Source organism: Rhipicephalus microplus, chromosome 10 (genome assembly GCF_043290135.1).
Source record: "Rhipicephalus microplus isolate Deutch F79 chromosome 10, USDA_Rmic, whole genome shotgun sequence".
Classification (NCBI taxonomy): domain Eukaryota; kingdom Metazoa; phylum Arthropoda; class Arachnida; order Ixodida; family Ixodidae; genus Rhipicephalus; species Rhipicephalus microplus.
Window position 1 is genome coordinate 83,402,705 of NC_134709.1, and position 15,370 is coordinate 83,418,074.

The 15,370-nt window shown below is 43.6% G+C and overlaps 1 protein-coding gene across 18 annotated transcripts in view; it reads right to left on the minus strand.

Moving 5' to 3' along the window:
- Ssdp (Sequence-specific single-stranded DNA-binding protein) overlaps positions 1-15,370 on the minus strand; it is a 108,291-nt gene that overhangs the window by 92,187 nt on the left and 734 nt on the right. The gene's annotated exons all lie outside the window — the stretch shown is intronic.

Genomic DNA, 15,370 nt, shown 5'->3' on the forward strand with positions numbered 1-15,370 from the left:
TCTCAACCAAGAAACAGTGATGCACATGCAAAAGGAATGCTTTGATAGGCATCACGTGAATGGTCGAAACATAAAGCATTACACTTTCTGCTCGAATATATATTGTGATTAAATATTATATGAAGGCTAATATAAGTTTAAACGATAATTTGCCTCCAAACAATCAGAGCGACAAGTTTCTGAATCAAACCACCACCACTCCTTGCTTACATCTGTGACCGAAAGAGTGTGTATCTGCTACAAGAAGCAGCACAAAGATGCACAAAGGTGTCACTTGCTACAACATTGCATCCACAAGCTGTCGTAACACGACTAATATTTCGTCAAGAGGTCTCACACATGCAAAATGTGAGTGACAGATATGCATGTGAAGTATGTATAGCAACACCTCTTGAGTAGCTATTCGCATGAAACTAGGTAGAGTCATCGCGAACTAAGCCTAATGAACGGTAGTTAGCGGAGCAAGAAGTTCATTAGCGGGACAGCGCAAGTTGACCCATTCTTACATTCATGGTGAAGAAATACAGAAGTACAACTCCAGTTTTAAGGCCAGCATAGTGGAATCACAGCAAATGAGAATGGAGCTGCTCTGCTGTTGCTTCTTGTTAGCGAAAAGTCGAACCACAATTGCATAAAAAAACGAGACATTGATCCTTCCTTTCTTGTTTTTGTCCCCATGTAGGGAGGTCGTACAGGTGCTCCGAACGATGAATTTATCGGCACTTTGTCACAGATAGGCACTCGGAGTGCAACGTAGTACTTTGCATCGTTTGCAGCTTTTTGTTGCGGTGCCATCTTCATGGCTGTTCTAGTTGGTTATAACACTTACTGAATCCCGACATGACAGTCATTAAGATCACCATTCCAATGAACATCATATTAACTGGAATCAGCCTCAGCTTGAGCGAGGGATTCTGGGACTTGGATACCATCAATGGAAAGTGTTATCTTATGGCCATTTTAATTCCTTTGAACTAAAATCCTAATCACTACATGACGGTTGAATACATCAAATAGTGTCCCCGATGCCTTCGTTGGCTTCACTTTCTGCCAATTTCCTTGGTTGTGTCTCGCAAAGAAACGAGCCTTTTGAAACATTCCCCTTTTTTTTGGGACTGCTAAAGACAAAACCCAAGCATGCATTAATTAAGAGAGCTGAAATTCCCCTCTTGCAATAAGCAGTTGAAACCTTCAATAACATCTCTCACTTCCAAAATAAAGCATTTTCTGCCCCTTCATATCGCCTTCGGGTGGCTAATTGCTACTGCCTCGTCAACCCTAGACACTGCACAAAACTGTGAGGAGGCCCCTGACAGCAGGTGACTCACGCAAGCACAAATCTAAGCTTGGTACAGAACAGTTGTGTTGTCACTTTGTCACATTCGCATCACTGAAGACTTTTCTTCATTGTCAGGTTACAATCAGTCAATCATCAGTCATCAGTATGTGTTCATGATGCTTTAGTCGCCATCACTCCTTTGTAGCCACTTCCTTGTTGTCTACCAGGTAAAGCCATCACACTGTCCCAGTCACGCAATCATTGTTCTCTCATTATTAGTCACCAAGCCATCATTTGTTGGCTGCATCCATCATCTTTGTCCCTTTACCTCAATGTTGCCATAGTGGTTAAGTCGCTTAGTAAGTGTCGTTCCTTCGACAAGTCAATCACTTTGCTGCCTCCATTCCCTTGTTGCCAGCTATCTACTGTCTCGCTTCTTTCATGTCATCGCACCATCATCACCTTCAACGATTGTCACAGCATTTCACTCTTTTTTTTTGTCTTTCCACCATCATTACCAAGTCATCGACAACATCATGCTGTAACGGGGCTCCCATCATACCGGCATCACACAATCACCAATCCACAGTCATTTGTAGGATCCACAGGCTCACATGCCACACATTCACAACCAGTGAAGAGGGTCACGTTGAAGGGGCGTCGGACACGATGTGGGCTGTACACAAACCACATGCCATCTGCCACCATGCCATCTATGCCATCTACACCAAAATTATGTGTATATTCAGTAAACAAGTACGACCCTGGCACGAAAAACTGGTGCAAGTATGACCCGACCATTATTAGCTGGAAGAAATTCAGAATATTTATTAAGCCATTGAAGCTTTAGATGCCGCAGGAGAAAAGAAGTGAAACTGCTGCTGAAACTAGTGACAACTCAAATAATGATAGCCCCACGGAAGGCACAACTGAAAACAAGGTGAATATGGAATGTTAATTATGCCACACATTATAAATACACATATAAAAAGTTATAAAGAATAAGCGGGCTGGCAGTTATATCAGCCAAATTTCAAAAATAATCTGCAAATCAACAAAATGTGCAATGTTTCTAAAGACTGACTGCACCTCTAATATATCTGGCCAGTGTACAGTTGCTGTGCTGTTGTCTGCCTACTTATTTTTCAAAGATATCCAAAAACATTTGCAATTCAAGATTATGCAAGCACCAGGGCCGTAACCAGGGGGGCGTTGAGTTTGTGACAGCCACCGAAATTTATGTCATTCTTAAACTTTTCCAGTAGTACTGAAGTATTTATGCGCTGCCTACACATCGACCACCAGTTGTCAAAGGGAGCCATTCGATACATTAGCACACCCCGTAAAAATTTCTGGGTATGGCCCTGGCAAGCACGACAGTTTACAATGGATAGCTTCAAAGATTAAATATAGCACACCCACACCTATTATCAACTTGTATGTGACTACATTACAGGCCTGAATCAGGCCCGATCCTGCCCTAAGCACAAAGCTCATGCACACAGTGTAAGAAAAATAATTTAGGTGCGGACACCGTCGAACGGCGCATGCAGATAATGTTAAGACTCTTCTCCTCTCGGCCCCCATGTCACAGCGCCCCCCACGCATCTGCGGCTGGCCCATGTACCATAGAAGACAAGCTGCATGCATAGCGTCCGTAACGGCATTGCTCAAGTGAGAACTCGGCGTTAGAAGTATATATTTTTTCTTACATCGTGCAGCCAATTAAGGAGTTCACCGCACATGGCATTTTTCAGTAGCGAGAAACGCAGTATGCATTTTTAGCTCTAGTTGCTAGTGTGCACGGTTTTCAAAAAATATTATGTGGTTAAATGAGGAAAAACGCGCACTCACCTCATCGCACTCTGTTTTTTAAAGGGACACTAAAGACCAAATGATATTTTGAGTATTAGTAAAGTACAATTTCACAATCTCGAAAACACCCCTTACGCTTAGTGGGCGAGAAAACACGAGAAAAGAAAATGCAGGTGGTGACGCCGCCTTGAGATTCCTCACATTAAACACCATGGCGTGAGAAATTTTGAAGGTATCTACTAGGTCCTACCTAGCTTCCAGCTGATAAAAATGAAGTAAAATTAAATCTGTGGGTGCCATAGACTTAGCATACGATGATGGTTCAGCGAACTGGGAGCGCGGAGGTAAACATAGACACAAAGCAAAGCGGAGGCACACAGCACGAGCGCTCTAGCCCACCTTTCCATCCTATTGCTTAGCATACGATGGTTCAGAAAGTTTCACGAAGCCAATGCCACTAAAATAGCGGAAATACATTGTGAAATTTCTTACGTCATAAGCGGAGATTTCAACCTTGATTTTCTCTCTACTAAAGCCGAACATCATCTGAACGACCGTGCTCATGCACGCGAGCCTGACCCAGACCCACTTGGACAACTCTTTACCAGAACAAAGCCCAGCCCGGCTGACTGGACCGAGGCTTCCGAGAAAATTCATGCACGCTTAATTTAAGCTCGCAAAATGATGTGTCCGTGACTCGCTTTTCAGTAACCTAGAGCATTCATTGAGGCTTCTGCGAAGAAAGTTCCAGGGTTCTCAACGACCTTTGGGGCCGTTCATGTAATTTCGGGGACTACGCCAGCTTTTAATTCGAGCATGTCGAAAGCAACACGCTGTCTTAAATAGCATGCAATGAGAAAGAAGATTAAGACTAACAAAGGGGAAAAAAAGGTGAGCAACCAAAGCTCCGCCAACCACCAAAAATAGCGTGGCACCCTTCCACCAAGCGCCCGACGCACTAAATTCGTTTGCATAAGATAAGTGGAGCCAAGAAGAGTATGGAGATTATTCACTCAAGTTTTACCGAAAATTAAATTAATGGATACTGGATGGGTTATAGTGTATTGTTGTACCATACAATATCTCTTCCCCTTTATCAGAAGGAAAAAGAAACAGAGAAACATATCAACGAGAAACGATAGATCAGAACCGGCTGGGAAAGTACTGTCACAAAACAATTTCGCTTTGTTTCACAGTAACGACTCAATTATCAGAAGTATCTGCTTCCTTATTAAACGCACATCAAACCAATCCCAATACACCGCGTATTTAAGAAAACCTTTCCACATTTTGTGCCAGGGTGCTAACTAGTTGTTAAATCTTCTAAATCTCAACCAGTCACTCATTTGGACCTATCCCTACAGCTGATCAGTGCAGCCGTCACAGGCAAAACTATCTGCGGCATATACCGATCATGGTAGCTTCGGTTCGCACTGCTCAGATACGTTTGAAGCGACTGGTGCCATGCCCCGGCTGCCAAGCTGCCCTTGATTGTGTAGCACATGCTGCACAGTTTTTCAGACGTAATGATGAAAATTGGTTATTTTACATTATGACACCACTCACCTTTCTTTAACAGTAGTAACAATGCCCCCCCCCCCCCCTTTTTTTTGCGGTTTAAAATGTTAAATTCATTTTTGAGAGCGCAGCAGGAAGCCTATGCAGTCATGATCAGTTGCTAGCTCAAAAGCAAACATCAGCAAAAGTGTATTGCAATACTGTATTGCAGTGCAAAGCTGGCTCTTCACTTTATTATTGATCAATTACTTGAGTATGCGTCTTGGAAACTGCAACATCATTTGGAAACTGCAATATTTGTAATGTCCTGCAATAAGAGAGAAACCGAGATCGACTGAGGCCGATTCTCTGCACCGTGTATTTTACCAAGCACCAGCCAACACCCTCAAGATCTGCACGACATTAACTGTTACAGGAACATCAAAGTAGCATCGCTGTTCCAAGATTATTGTGCCTCTTTTTAAAGTAAAGAATGTTATTTTTGTTATATTGTAGAGCAGTCAACTAAAAACCAGTCGCGACGGTTCAGAAACTCGAGTGTTGTGCTGCAATGCATGATGGGGCGCGGGTACTATTCCTAGCCACGGCAGCCATATTTTGACAGGAGCACAACACTAAAATATCTATCGTACTTTAGAAGCATGCTAAACAGCTCTATATCGTTCAATATGACCCCTCCCACTAATGCATCCCTTACAATCGTATGGTCCTTTTGGAACTTAAAACCCTAAAATTAGTAATGGGGCTTGAAAATAATATTTGTGATCAGTGCCACTTGAACGTAACAAGGCCAGAATTCTCCTACGTCAAACTCGGGAGCCCAACAAAAACACATATGACTCACCATCTCTAATGCACGAAACAATGCCCTGCAAACAAAGTTTCCATCAAAAGAACAGGGATGCACCCGTGAAAGCTGCGAAGACTGCATTCATCATCCACAATACGTAAGAGGATAACTGAATGTGTCAAAAAATAAATCAAATCATCTGATTCGATTTTGTCCATGAATTCGATAGCTGGCATTCACAAGAACAAGCGTCGCTCCAATATCAAACATTTCGAAACATTACCTAAGACTGAGAAACTAACAGGTATCATAAACTCCTGTACATCTGTATCCACCATATCCCGTTGGTACTCAGCCCCTAGAAACCCGTGGATTACTATAGGACTGCTGCGTAGCATAAATAAAAAAGATAACCTTTACAAAAAAAGTAAAACTTCAGCCGTTCAACCTGTCCCTCAGGACCCACTTTAAACTCTATTCACAAACTCTTACTGTCCTACTCAAAAAAGCCAAACAAACCTACTATGAAAATAAAGTGCTCGAAAATGGGAATGACAGTAGAAAAAATTGGAACGTAATTAAGGAATTCTTACATCTTGATCAGCCAGATGCACTTGAGACCGAATTTTCGGATGGCACCAGCGTTCTAACTTGCCCTGTCACTATCGCCAATTCTTTTAATGAATCATTTTTCAGCAACTCAGTATCGAATGTCACTAGCTTACCTTTGTTTTCTCGCTTGCCTCACTCTTTTTTCTTAAAACCCACGTCACCTGCTGAGGTTCTTTGCACTATAACAAGTTTGAAGACGACGGGATGTGGCCTCGATTCAATTTATCCAGCTAAGATCAAACTTGTTGCTCATGAGTTATCTTCTGTGCTCTCAGAGCTTATTAACACCGCATTTCGTTCAGGCATTTTTCCTACGATCCTCAAACAAGGAAAAGTAATACCTGTATTCAAAAAGGAAGACCGAAAAGTTTTTTTCTAATTATCGTCCTATAACAATCCTCCCACTCTTTAGTAAGGTAATTGAGAAGCTCATTGTGAATCGCCTAATGAACTACCTAACAACATTTACCCTTTTGTCACATAAGCAGTTTGGTTTTCGTGCCAAGTTTTCTGCCGAATTAGCACTGATTAAACTAACAGATAGCATAAAACAGTCCATCGATAAGGGGCTCCGGGCAGGGGCGTTATTTATAGATTTAACTAAAGCCTTCGACACTATAAACCACTCTATTTTGTATGCTAAACTTAATTCCTTGGGAATCTGTGGGCCTACTTTAGCCCTTTTACAAAGCTACCTCGCTAACAGAACCCAGGTTGTCAATTATGGCGGTGTTTTATCCTCACCAATAATAACTAACCAGGGAGTCCCACAAGGCTCAATTCTGGGACCTCTCATGTTTCTTATCTACATTGACTTAACATCATCACTTAACTCATCTGACTGCATCCTTTATGCTGACGATACCACGATATTTTCTAGTGACAAAGATCTTAACAATACCTACGCCACACACCTAACATCTCTCATTCACCTTCAGAAAAGAGCAGTCCGAATTATCACACTTAGTTCCTACACAGCATCAGCAGAACCCCTTTTAAGCATTCTGGAAATCCTACCGTTCATTTCCACCTTTCAACTCAAACTTGGAATTTTATTATTCAGAAGTAGAGACGGTGACATTCCCACTGACATACTTCCCCTCACACATCTCCACAATAATAATAACACACTGTTTTCTGAAAATAGTAACCTTCTGCTTCCAAAAGTAAGCACTAACTACGGCAAAATGACAGCCTTGTTTTCTGCAACTTCTTTCTGGAACTCGCTACCATCAATTATTAAATCAATCCCCTCATTACATTGTTTCCGGCGGCATCTAAAACAGTTCTTACTAACAACATGCGACACCAGAATATATATGTATGTGTATATATATATGTGTTTAAATACGGTAATATGCAATTATGTGTAGGTGTATAGGTTCTGAAGTGACACTGTATTAGTTAGTGATATGTATATGTTATGTTATAGTCATTTAATCCAATTAGTCATCTCCTATTTATCACTTACATGTAAATATTTAGAACTACCATAAGTTTCAATAATAATTTTCATTACGTTCATTTTGTTTTATTCGCTTGCTGTTTTTTCCTTAGTTGCCAATCTTTGTTCTATATTCTTATACATGAATTCACAGGAGGTCCCCCTGACAGTTTTTACTTTGTGACCTCCTTCTGTATTATATCAACTTTTTTACTTGCGCTGTATTGGACTGAATTGTACTGAATAAAGACTGAAAAAAAAATAAAGACTGACCAACGCAACGCGAATGATGGAGCAAAAGTAGGCCATGTTTCATGCCTGCTGTCATGGCAAACACACAAAAACCAACTTTTGTCATGAAACTTCTGCAGCAGTTTAACTTCTCCACCTACATGACAATCACTGCCACAATCCGAGGGGGCGTTGGCAAACATGTTACCAACCTTTCTTTCAGTTGAGTTTCGTGTACCTTTCAGAAAATGCAGTGGAATCAAAAGGACTTGCTAACACTTATGCCTAAATCAAATGGAACAATATTTTACAAATTATTTGCAGAAATGGCTGTTCATTGCTCAAAAGCAATTTGAAAAGCATGTTCAATTCTTTTCTAGAACTATTCTAAGACTACTTTTTGCAATAAAAAAATGTCACTAGAACTTTCCTAGACTCTCGATGTTTCTATTTTTTTACTGATAATAAAATGGCTCATTCTCATAATCACCATTATTCTGCAAAAGTACGTTAAAATAAAGTCTGGAAAGCCTGAACAGCAAGATCTATTTCGTCATTGCCTATTATGAGTAAAAAGCAATAAATGACGGAGTCGCTCGCAGCCATCTATTGGCCGAAACAATAAAGGGACACTAAAGAGCAAAACTATTTTTTGCGTATTAGTAAGGCACAATTTAACAATCCTGAAAACACCACTCTTACCGTAATGCAACGTGTCATAGGCGAGAAAATGTGGGTGGGGAGACCACCTTGATATTCCCGCACACAACACAATGGCGTCACAGATTTATAAAGCGCCTACCGAGTCCTATGTAGCTTCCATTCGATAAAAATTAAGTGTATTGTCATCTGTGTGTGCCATAGACCTAGCATACGAAGTTTCAGAAAATTTGATGAAGTCAATGTTGCAAACATACTAAAAATACATCTTTAATTTTTTCCATGTCATGCGCAAATATTTCAGTACAACATTTAAAAGGCCAGCAAACAACCCCGAGATCCCAAAATCGTAACGAAGAGAAGCATGCCGGCTTCCGCCATGTGAACATGATGGCGCAAAGATTTTGCAAATACATGCCATAATAAGGAAGTTACAGGGGTTAGAACATCCGTTTCAGCTGGTTTCAAATTTTCACTCAGCCTCACCACCCTTCTTCGCCGTAGAGAGGGGGAAGGCACCACCCGTTTTCGTGACTCCGCCCACTTTGGTAATGTGACAGGACGTCAGCGAGAGAGCAGGGCTTCCACTACGTGAGCGCGAGTCACAGCGGTGTGGGGAGGAGGCACAGTGTGAGGAGCACCCTTTGCCTAGCAGTGAAGCATCAAGACGCCCTTTTATCTCCTTTCATTCCGGCAATGCTGCTCTTGCCAGTAGTCTCGGGCTCCGCCAAACGACAGAAAGCAACACAAAAAATGTACATTGCACGGCTGATACTGCTTTACCGGAGGGCCAAATTGCCATAAAGGAACAATCAATAAGCTCGGTGGTACATTAAGTTACATGTTTGGATCACTGAGCATACGAAAGGGATCAGTCAGGCACAGGAACCATTTTTTTCAAAATGGAGGGTCTGCGCGGCGCGCTGTAATGTTTGAAAAACGTGATCCCCACAGTCTACTGTACGAACTAGTGAGCTTGTTTGGGGGGTGAAAAAAAAAGTGGAAGCCTGTTTATTGGCCCTTTAAAATGAAACTTCAAGCTTGATTTTTGCTGCTAATAATGAACTTATGAAAGCAAAACATGTGACCCGAGAGTTCTCAGAGTGCAGTCAGTCAATCTAAACCAAGTCACTGTTTATCTTTAGTGTCCTTTAAGCAAAATACTAATTAATGAACAGCAAGCAACAGCCTCCTATATTCTAAAAGGAGAAACACCTTCCAGCGGAGTCTGTTCATCACGATCCTTCAGAGAAATGGCACTCTTAGCTCGTAAGCTGGCATTTCAATGATATTCATCGATTTACACGTCCCGGGCGGCTCCATACGGCACCGGACGCCGGCACCTCATTCGTTTTTCTTGGAGACCAACTGGAAGCTCCGCCCACTGCTCCGGGATCACTCTGATCGCTCGGCGTGCCTGGCGGCCTGCAGGCGGCCCGGGGCCATCCGAACGATTTCTTTCGGGCAGCCGACAGTGCGGGGCGCATGCCAGTGTGGCCATCTCAAGTTAGATACCAAAATTTTTGACCTGCTCTTGCTCTCTCTTTGCTTTTTCTGTTCGCTTCTCACGTGTTTCTGGATTTCGCATTCTTTGTGCACCCAGTTCTTGTCATCGGTGTTCTGATCCATGTCGAGGATGTGCGTATTCCCGAAGGTCGGGCAAACACCCGTTATACTTGCTAGAAGAAACAGAGGTGGAACGACCGTGCCAGTCTACGATGCGCATGCACTCGATTAGTTCGCTTACAGTAACTTGCATCACAACACAAATAGATATAATTCACTACCTAACTGCTGTTTAGATTCGAATTGGGTCGGCGTTGTGGCCTGTGTCACAGCTATGGAAGGAGCAGACGGCACAGCCTGACATAGCAGATGTTACAGTGGATGCAGCCAGCATCAAGCGCGCAGATGGCCCGAGGCTGCTCGGGACTTTTCGATCACTTGCATGTGACGTAGCCGCCTATGAGCCGAGGCGTCCACGAGCCGCCGGCGAGTGATCCGGTACTTGCTAAATCGATGGAGCTCAATATCGACATGCCTCGAGGACCACTATAAACGCCGTGCACGGTCAGCCTTATGCATGTACATAAGCCACAACGTTGATCTCATGGTTAGGGTGCTTGACAACCGACACAAAGGTCTTGAAATCAAATGCAGGCGACGATGACCACTTTTTTCGTAGAGTCTAAAATGCTTGAGGCCCGTGTGCTTAGATATGGGTGCAACGCAAATGACTTGTGCAGTCAAAATTTTCGGAGTCCTACAGTATATCTCTCCATCACATTGTGGTTTTGCGACGTTAAACCACAACAGTTATTACACATATGCATGATGCAAAATTTTGCTGTCCTTTCACAAAAACTCCTCACACAAACAGCGGCCTCCTAGGAAGCCTAGAGGGTGCAATATAGCTTTAAATTTGAATGCAGAGAGATACTGCATGGCAAAACACCCACCTCCAATGCGGCCGTCAGTCGCCCACAAACGTTATTCGCATGCTGTTTTTTGCATACTATTTCACACTGACCACGAGCAGTATCGCAGCCCTTATGCTACCAGCATACAGACAGAAAATTGAACAGACCAGACTGAGCATCACTACAAGCCTTTTGTGCCACCAGATACAACAATAAAAACCCCCATGGCAGCTGAACCACTTTATAGATGCCCAAGATTTATCTTGATCGAGGAGAACCTTTCTCGTGTGCCACAAAACATGCAAAATCCTAAAAAAAAACCTACTGTACATATTACGTAACATACTGAATACAGAGAGAAATATGTACATTGCATAACATTACATTGCACTGCTCAACAGTGCAAACAGGCAAAGGCAAAAGAGCTTCCCGCTGCAGCGCTCGTGTCATCTGGTTTCATTTACGTCCGCCTGTCTGTTGAGCCAGATATTACGTAAAATTGGCCAGCTTTCAAGGCCAGCAAACCGGCTTTTCGGCAGTGAATACTACACTAGAAAAGAAAGGGTTTTTTTTTTTGCAAGCTAAAGTTGCACTAACACCAAAGTATTATACAGAGGGGAATTAAGAGTGCTGACCTGACACAAAAATTTTATGACTTGTTTTCAGTTGAAGTAAGTACCTAACAATCCACTTGCAATTGCTGCAAACCTCGTAGGCGTGAGCATGCGATGGTTAAATTTTTCTAGACTGTTCCCGAGAGCCCAGTTGCAGTTTTGGTTTCCAAAATCACCGAGTGAGACATCCTTAGAATGATTTTCGAGTTGACAGAGCTGGCTACGTGAGCACACGACAATGAGATCGCAGGAACGGCGTGCAGAGAATCCTTTTTAGCAAAGGCGTGTGCAACTATAATCCCAGCTGGGATGTTGCAAATATGTGTGACCACCTCCTCTAATTAGCCCTGCTGAGACAAGTCGGCCTTTGTACTCCTATGCCCGTCTGCCCCCTTTTCCCGTTGAATAGGTCTGCTAGGAGAGAGCGCCCACAAGAATTATGGCAGCCAAAACAAAACTCTCAACACAGGTGGCAGTTGGTTGTTTACATGAAGACAAAAGAAGCGCGTCACATGCAGTGGCACGACACACACTTTATAATTTATTTTAAGTATAATCTAGGCTGTATTATTAGTTCACATTTCGTAGATGACAAGAGTGCGCCCACACTAATCGATCCCACAAGTTAGCTCATCCTCAGAATTTCGTGTAAGCACTAATTTAATTTGACGCCATGGTGCTCTTTACCATGCACCTGAATCTAAGCACGCAAGTGTTCTTTGACACTTCTTAACCATTGAAACCGTGACCAGGAGCGGAACCTGCATCACGCTTATTAGCCAGTACAACACCACCACTAAGGCAGGCCTGGTATTCCTATGAAATCGGATATAAGTTTAGAAGGCTTAACAAGTTCCTCTTTAAAGGAGAATGCACGCTCCAGATTCGCATCATGGCCAGGCCTTCACAGAACATTGCAGAGTGCATGAGCCGAATTCTTTAGTCCCGAGGCAACCATCCTAGTAGATTTTCAAGTGGTGCCTGACTATAGTAACGAAAGCAACATAAAGCGAGAAAATTTCCAGCAACTGTAAGATAGCACAGCAAGGCCCAATATCAATGCTGTAATGCTCATCTGTGGGCATGTCAAGCACAGTGCTGCAATCTTAAACAAGTTTTTTGTAAACATTTTTAAACATGTTTTCAAGCAATGCCCACTATTCTATTATCTAGTCATAGAAAATTTAAAGAATGATTTTATCGGAATCTCCTCTTCGAGAATGTCGAGAACGGATTGCGGCAGCTACCTTTAAATGTCAAGTGGAAACTTTTTGGAAACATTTCGACCACGCAACATGGATGACATTCCGAAAGTCACCTTTCGGCCCTAATTACCCCCAAACATGCAGTGTTTTTGTACATGGCCCAGTTATCGGTCCACACCCATGTCTCTTACAAATGCCTCTCCCGTGTTTCTGACACAACTTTCGCAATAACATGCAAACAACAGTGCTCAATATACCCGCTTACTTAAGGTGACAGCCTTTCTCGTATTAATTCACAGTGAGCTCGTCAGAACACACGACATATCCTAGCTAGCTTCTAATCCTGCTCATCCCTAATCCCTTTTGGGAATGATAGCAACAATGGTCAAGCAACGACGAACATGCGAGAACTGCAGATTGGGCCAATTGGTTCATTATGATGTCAAATCATTATTGCGTCGTTCCTTCGTGCTCAAACCGAGCTGCGCTATAGCAAAACAATATATTGAGCATGTAAGAGTCGAGCCGCTTTCAAAGGAATCCGGGGTCTATTTAGCAGAAATTTCAAGCTTGCCATTTCAAAATCAGTTACACCGATGAACTACAGCGGCAAATACTTTGAGCTAGGGAGGAACCAGAAGCTGAAATTTTGACCCGCACTTTCATAAATCACACTTTCAACGCATGCTTTTCGAAACAGAGGATACGCATGCAAATATACACCTGCGATTGCATATTCTAATGCTGTGCTATGTAAGCAGACAGCAAGAGCTTGTGAGATCTTATCAAACACATCAAGACAATTGAAGAACGAAACACACGCACCGGATTCGTCGGCAAGGATGTTTGCAGGAAGGCTTGTGCTCATTATGTCAGTCCATCACAATTAAATGCACAAATCTGGGTTAAATGGTGGTAACAAGACTTTCACACCTTAACATTGCAAAGCAGCTACCCCCACAATGAAGAAAGAAACGGGTCAAGCACTCATCTTCAGATGTATGTCCCTCTTGTGAATGTTGCTTTGCATTGTTAAGATGTATAAAAACTACTTGTCTGGTCACAGAAACCTCTAGGACCTGACCAAAAACAGATAATGGGTATCACAAATCATAGGTTCCACAAAAACTCTGCCAGAAGCCCTGAAAACAGCTTTGGCCAGCCATTAAGGGCAGGTCAGCAAGGCAGCACGGTGATAAGCTCCTCTGATAAGGAGGGCCGGAAACCCAGCCTCGCAATCAAACGAAAAAGCTGTTTGTCAGGACCTCAAAGGCGGAATCGCCGACCACGACGTTCATGTTAAACCTTGTTAATAGCACATAGTTTTATAAGAGTGCATTCGAAGGAAAGCTGGCGCTAGTGTTTATGCGAGCTGCCATGCAAGGTGCCTCCAACTAGCATGGAAATGATGGGCAGTAGACACATTTGCCTAAGCTTCATTCTTTCGGCTACATACGACCTGCATCAGCTCTGTCGCAAGACGAAGTTTAGCAAAAATTCTGCAGTACCAAATAATCGACTTCCCTCTCTTGGGGTTTGCTGCGAGCCAATATTTTATCCTAAACATTAGGCGCAAACACAAAAACTATGCAAATTCGTGCAGTACCCATCATTCCCATGGTGGCTGAAACACCGCAGCGCCACAGTTGAGTCTAGTAAATATTGTAGGCAATTCTATCGTTGACGGGGAGCTGTCGGCGAGAGGTCACCGACAACGCACCTGGCGGCCGCTGCACTAAGGTGTATGTGTCAATATTACACGAGCCCAATGAGGCAACGTGCGAAAGAGGCTGGTGCGTATTCGTTCGGGGCATTTTTGTCCTCCATCGAGCCAGCATACGAGGTGGTGGCCTCGGTAAACGAAGAGTATGACACGCGCGTCTTGCGCGATATTAAAACGTACAAAAAAAGGAGAGAGAGAGAAATAGAGAACGCCAATTCCGAGGACCAGCACGGGGAGGTGTTCCAATCAACAAACATCGGTGACCTTCCGAGGGCTCGGCGTGTAACCGCGAGATCCCAAGGTTCTTTTAGTCCGTCGTGTGTAAAACGAAACGCACCTGCGAAGCAACCTGCTAGTAAGCGACCGCCAAAGGGATCGCCTCGGCGCAGGTTACAGGACTTTCGCTTTGTGTCTGGTTGCTACGCTTCGCCAGTTTCTTTTAGATCTATTTTATGATTATTGGTTTACTTGAAAAACGCATGCACACTCGCCCCTCCCGCGGCACCTGCTCTATTTTTCGTCAGCGCCGGTGAAACAACGCAGCAACGGCTGGCCGCTGCGTACGCAAAGGCATCGCAACGCCCCCGTTCACTCGCTTTGAACATTCTGTAACATGCCGGGCGTTTTTATTCTTGCGTAACAAATAAACGAATGTTTTTTTTTTTTTGCTTTTACACTTTTTCACACGTTCTTGGTGATGATGATGGCAGTCGCTGCTGTTGCCGATCGCGCACAGTTTCAGTCCGTTGCACGCACGCACACACACGGGCACACAAACAGTTTCGCAGGCGGGGACACATCACGACGGTGGCAGCAGTGGAAAACCGGGCGTCGCAGATTCAGCCGAGCAAAACCGTTCCTTCCCCGAGCGGCCCAGAGACCGCTCGCGAAAATGCAGGCGCGCGCTACGCGCACCGTCGTCGACGGACGCCGCTCGCGCCACGCTCCAGGCGCGACCAAGCGATCACCCATGAAGCCGCGAGCCAAGCGGGCCGCGGCGGCGAAAACAACACAAAAAGAAAAGCGCAGAAGAGGAAAAAAAAGAAGAGAAAAACGGAA